This window comes from Apis dorsata, unplaced genomic scaffold (genome assembly GCF_000469605.1).
Source record: "Apis dorsata unplaced genomic scaffold, Apis dorsata 1.3 scaffold_575, whole genome shotgun sequence".
Classification (NCBI taxonomy): domain Eukaryota; kingdom Metazoa; phylum Arthropoda; class Insecta; order Hymenoptera; family Apidae; genus Apis; species Apis dorsata.
This window is the reverse complement of record NW_006263785.1, coordinates 230,811-237,466: the sequence shown is the minus strand read 5'-3', so window position 1 is coordinate 237,466 and position 6,656 is coordinate 230,811. Positions and strand designations below refer to the sequence as shown.

Below are 6,656 nucleotides of genomic sequence, written 5' to 3'. Positions count from 1 at the left end.
ACACACACACACACACACACACACAATAGATCTTAATTTTTTATTTATTATTATTATTACTTATATTATATATTCAAATTCAACAAATTACTATTACATAATTATTATAGTAGTTTATATGTATATATTCGTGATAAAATATGCAACGTATTTTTTGTTAAGCATACATATAACGGATGAATCTATCAAAAAGTTATTTGAATTGTGATAGATTTGAAATATTTCAATGCCAATTCATATCAAATTTTCTGTGAAAATTATTTTAATATCTATCCATAAAGAGTTTGGAAAATGCGAAAATAAATTAGAAAATAACTTTTGAGTAATTGAACTTATAATAAAGTTATAATAGTATTTAATAATATTAATTTTATATGTAATATAAGATATAACATTATATCGAAATTGAAAAGAGATAGTTTTTCTGCAATTTCACCTATCAATCATTATAATTTCGAATGCTTAAAAGTTTCGCATTTCGCTAATCCAACTTTTCTATAGATAAATAATAAAAATATATGAAATATAAAAGTGTGATAATATTAGTTTAACTATTATACATTTTAGATATCAATCATAATATAATTATAAAATTCCTGGCAAAAAGTTTTTGATTATTTTTTAAAATACAATAACTATTTTAAAATTGATTTAAACCACTTTTTTTAAGAAATTAGAAAGATTAAGTTTGCTAGATAATGCGTAAAAAAATTTTTGAAAAAAATTCTGTTGACCAAAATCATAGAAGAAAATAATAAAGATTTATTTTAGTTTTTATATTCATGCTGAAAATTTCATCGAAATTGATTGATACAAAAACAAGTATAGAAAGATGTAAGAATCTATTAATTTTATTTTCTGCCAAAGGTTATATAAATGATAAGTAATAATCGCATGCTGACATATTTTGTCATATACGTATAAGCCAAATTCTATATATTAGTAATAATATTTTTTTATAAACATTTCGAAAATTAAACTGATTGTTAGTTTTATATATATATAAAAAAACAGATGTATAGAAAAAAAATTGTTGAAAATCTTTTCTATATATTTAAAAATGATTGAAATCGAGAATTTTTGTTGAAATAGCTAGCTTTTCTGTACTTTGAAATATTCATTATAAAATGTTTATATTAGATTTCATTGATTATATTCAATTGAGATATTCATTGACTATATTTATTAACTGTGTTCAATTTCGCATTACTTTGATCTTATCGTTTATTTTTTGCAACAAAAAGAAAAACGAAAAGAAAAACAAAGAACTATACATATCTAATTGCAAAAATAAAAAGATTATTAAATGTACAATACAATAATTTGAAAGTATGATTATCATATGATATAAATTACAATAAATTGTAATAGCCATTAAAGAACTTGATAAAACACTGAAAATTATGTATTAAATTATCAAAAACATAAATTAACACAAATATATATATATTTCTAATTAAAAAAAAAAAAGTTTCAATTTTTTTATAGATATGAAATAACATTATTTTTTATATAAAAAATATATCTAATTGAGATATCAATTATATAAATTATATAATCATATAGAAGTAAAATACAAATAAAAGTTAAAAAATGTTTTGTTCAAATCTATATGAAAATAGATTTTCAACAAATTCACTTGTTATACATATTGATTGCCAATAAATTGCTAGTTATAAATATGTATAAAAAAAAATAATTTGTTTAAAATAATGTTTTTAATAATATATTTTAAATTCATTAAAATAGTGAGTTAGAAATCTTAGATGGACTCAGTTATTATAATTTACAATATTTTAACTAGATATTTGTTTTTTATTTTTTGATAAAAACTATTAAAAACAAAATAAAATATAATGTTATTAATTAATTTTCTAAATATTATATTTAAATATTGTTAAAAAAATATGAAAAATTTTTTTACTTTTGTAATATTATTATTATTTTATTAACAATGTTTTATTATTATTATTATTAATTTTCACATTATTTCACATATTTCATAATATATTAAATAATTTAATGCAATTTGATTAGCAATAGTTTTATCATAAATATTGTTATTAAATTATAAGATAATTTATTTTAATAAAGGTATTTTAATATTTTTTACATTTATAAAAAATATTTTATATGATATTAAAAGACTAGTTTATTATTATAAAAAAAGAATATCTTTTTTTGAAAAATCATTTTTTTAAAATTTTCAAAATCATCGATATTTTCTTATAAGTGAATATTTTTTTATTGCATCAAATAGGTATTAAATTATAGAGAAACATAGGTGCATAATTAGAATCATTTTAATTACTCTATAAATAATGATTTTAATGAAAAATTAATGAAAAATTTTAGATAAAAGTTCAAAATCATTTTAAGAATATATAATATAATAATTGAACGTGTTCTTGTAAATTTATATGTCTAGAACATGTAAAAGTCAATTGATCTCCTAAATTATTATATGATCTAAATTCACTTTCTTATATAATTATCGTATGAAAGATAAGAAATATATGAACAGAAAACTAAGAATATTTAAAAAAAACAAATTTTTCATATTTTTTATACATTCATTAATACCTCTTTATTTGAGACATATGACAAAAATACATATACTATAATATATTTTAATCATTTATTATATTATTATTATATTATTATATTATATCATATATATATATTAATCAAAAATAATTATAATTCAATCAATTTTCAATAAAAAAATTAAAAAATTTTTTTATTTTTGCATTGATTTATTTTTTTCAACTTTCGTACTTGTTTCAATCTTTAAAATTATTCTTTATTTGTATGCAGAAATAGATTTGTCATATTCGTTATTAAATATATTAGTTTTATAATTTTTTCAAATAATATATTTTAACAATATATGATTGGATCAATCATTTATTACATTTTTTAAATTAATTTATTTATGATATAATGAAAAGTTCTACTGATCTAATATATTTTCTTTATTTGAAGTCTTGGAATTCATTTGACAAGTTTTCCGGTTTTATTAATAATTCTAAAAATATGATTTTTTCTTAATGTAATTTAAGATTTGTAATTTAAATTTAATAATTTAGCTGATATATCATCATATTGTAGTTATCAAAAAGATTCGATATTCTATATTATGGTGTTCATTATTCAACAATATTATTTTTTTGCAACAAAAAAATTATTAAATCATCAACAATAATTAGTTAATAATTAAAAGAAGTAATCATAATTGTAATTAAAGATCATGATAAATTTAATAATTATTAATCATAAGATAATTATGATTGAATCATAATTTATTTGTAATAAGTAATGTATATATATTTTTTGAAAAATAGATGATATTTATTATTTATATAGTTTTGAAATATAGTTAAGTTAAAATAAATTACTTATTTAATATGCAAATATAATTTGCTTTTAATATTATTTTTTCTTTAAATATTTTATTTAATATTTAATAATATATGCTTTTGTTACATTTATTACTTTATGATATATATTTCGACAGAAATTGAAAATAGCACGAGCATGTTATATAAAAGAAGAAAAACTTCTTTCATCAATGGATATTAATACTTAAATTTAATTATTGAACAAATGTAAAATAAATGTATAAAATATTTTGAGTAACATTATTCTTAAAATTGAACATTTCATCATTGTATGAAGCAATTTCCTGATTTTTCGGTGAGTTTTGAGTTAAAATTACTTTAATTACTATTGCTTCTTATTCAATTTTCTCTTTCTTTCTTTCTTTCTCTTTTATTTCTTTTCTTTTAATTTTATATATGATAATTATAGATTACAAGATTATTTTCTGTGATGATTATTTAATTAATGATTATTATTATTATTATTATTTTCTTTTCAATAAAATAATTGATTATTATGATTTTACGAGATCAAAGATATCTTTCTTAATTTTGACAATTTTCCATTTTTCGTTGTTGTTTTTTTCTTTACAAATAAAAATAAAATATATTTTTTATCTGAAATTTTTTTTAATATATAATAAGAATAATGTAATGTCTATTAACAAATTATTATTATTTTACTTTCAATCCAATATCTAAATAAATATTTTTTATTTATATATTATTATTATTATTATTATTATTATTATTATTATTATTATTATATTATATATGTAATAGCAATGATTTTAAAGATACATTAACATATATAAGAAATGACATATCTTCAAAGCGAGTCACAAGAAAACAACTAAATATTTTTGTTGGATTTAAAGATATGATATATCAGAATTAGAATAGTAGAAGGATGTACATTGAATGTACATCATAATATTATTTTTTTCGATATTTTCAAGGTTATTAACGTTTTTTTAAATGGAATTATATATTTTTTTCTCTTATATATTGTCAACATCTAAACAAGTTTAATCATACAATGTGTAATACAATATAATACATCAAATGATCTTCAATCCAGAAAAATGAAATAAATAAAATTCAAAGTTTCTAAAGTTCTGTTTGTTCGAGATTATAAAGTTCAAGAGTTCAGAAGATTCTAAGATATAAAGTTCAGAAGTTTAACAAATTCTGATTTTAAGGTTCAAATAGTTCTGATGTTGAAGAAATTCTTCGAAAACGCTCGTACCTTCTAAAACCTTATGCTCATCTCGCAAAATCGCGGATCTTCGGTAACGGTACTAAATTATCAATAACACTATGGACCAATCTCTTAATTGGGATATCTTCATATCTAAGGAAAATTCCTAAAATTAGACTGAAGGGCTACACCACTCATAGAATCTGCTGTTGCTATTACCAAGAAACTAATCCACGAGTGTAATAATATATAATAATTCTTTTCAAGAAGGATGATGTTGATTGTCGAGATTGGCATGGCTGGAAAATGTCATCTCAAATTCCAAGATGTTCACACTCCATTTATATCAAAATGTTTCTAACAAATATATTCCAAATTTCTCTTAAAAAATGATATTTTCGCAACATCATTGTTGCACCTGTGCTGTTCAATGTCTCAATATCATTTAACTACAATATATTAATCAAAATATTCAATTTAGATAAACAAAAATAAAAAATCTAATTATTTATCAAAGAAAGTTATTATACTTTTGTATAAAAACATTGCAAATAATAAGATTTATTAAAAATATATAATAAAATTATTAAAAATATAAAGCAATAATATATAAATATATATCTTTTTAATATATATTAAAAAAATATTGAAAATTTTTTTTCTTTTAAATTAATTTTTGAAGAATTTAATACAATGATTATTTCGGACATATAATTATTTAAAAAATCTTTTTGCTTGAATTATCTTGTTATTTTATTATAGTTTCATTATTTATTGTTTTATTTAAGTTTAAATTGAAATCAAAAAAATTTGCTAATATTAAATTAAAAAAAAAAAGAGAAGAATAATAATGCATTATTATAAGAATTGCTATTTCAAATTTATACACATCAATAACAGTTACAATGTCTTTAAAAACATAGAATAATATAGAATATAGAATAAAATATAGAATAATGACAAAAAATATATTGTGAAGAATATATTACTTAAAATTTGAATCATAACATTATGTACATCATATGCAAAAACATTAATCACATTAAATAAAAAGTATATATATTAGAAAAAAAAAATAAAAAAAAAAAAACTTTTAAATAAAATAAAATAATAAATTAAAATAACATTTTATCTTTTAACAATTTTCAATGCAATCGTTATTGTTTTATATATTATGTAATTAGTTCTATTTTAATTAAATAAACATTATAATATTTAAATAAATATTATAATTTTTTTTTTTACTCTATTATTTTATTAATTATATTAAGAAATAAATCATTTTAATAATCTTTTTTTTTTTAAAAAAGAAGATTGTAACTATTTTAGTTAATAATAATTAATAAAAGAATTAAATAAACGATTCAAGTTTTAAATTATTTTTTTTTAAAAAGTTTGAATAAAAATTTAAAGTCACAGTAAAATTTAGCAAATTTTGCTAATGTATAAATGATAGTTAATAAATTTAAAAATAGTAATTTTATATTGACATATATATTGTCATGTACATTTATAAGTAAAATTCAAGGATTGGATATATTTGTAACCACCTGTACATAATTAATGAAAATATAAAAAATCATAATAATTAATTTTAATAAAAAAAATCAGAAATTACATATAATGTACAAGTATAATAAATATATTGATGAATTTTTTTTTTAAATACATTTCTTATATATTTCTATTTATGTATTACTATTTATATATATTAGAATATTATCATAATATGAAATGATTAATCAAAGATTTCAATATTATTAAAAAAAAAGTTTTCAAATTTATGAATTTAAAATTGAGACAGTATTGTCATATATCACATAATACAAATTGTAATATATATAATATTATATGATATTATATGATATGATATTACAATGATATATTTATAAAATTTTGATTCTAGAACACAAATAAAAAACAAACAAAAAAAGTTCATAAAAACAAACATAAGAGATGTAATAGTTATAAAATTGTTTTACTCTATTTTCGTTTTGTCTCATCTTTTACAAATTTCAATTGCTTATAATTTAAATAAACTTTAATTAACATTTATATATATATATATTATATAT

General features: G+C 17.1%; 1 protein-coding gene across 1 annotated transcript in view; it reads left to right on the top strand.

Moving 5' to 3' along the window:
• The window catches only part of LOC102677764 (FAD-dependent oxidoreductase domain-containing protein 1-like), a 14,406-nt gene that overhangs the window by 2,018 nt on the left and 5,732 nt on the right, over positions 1-6,656 (top strand).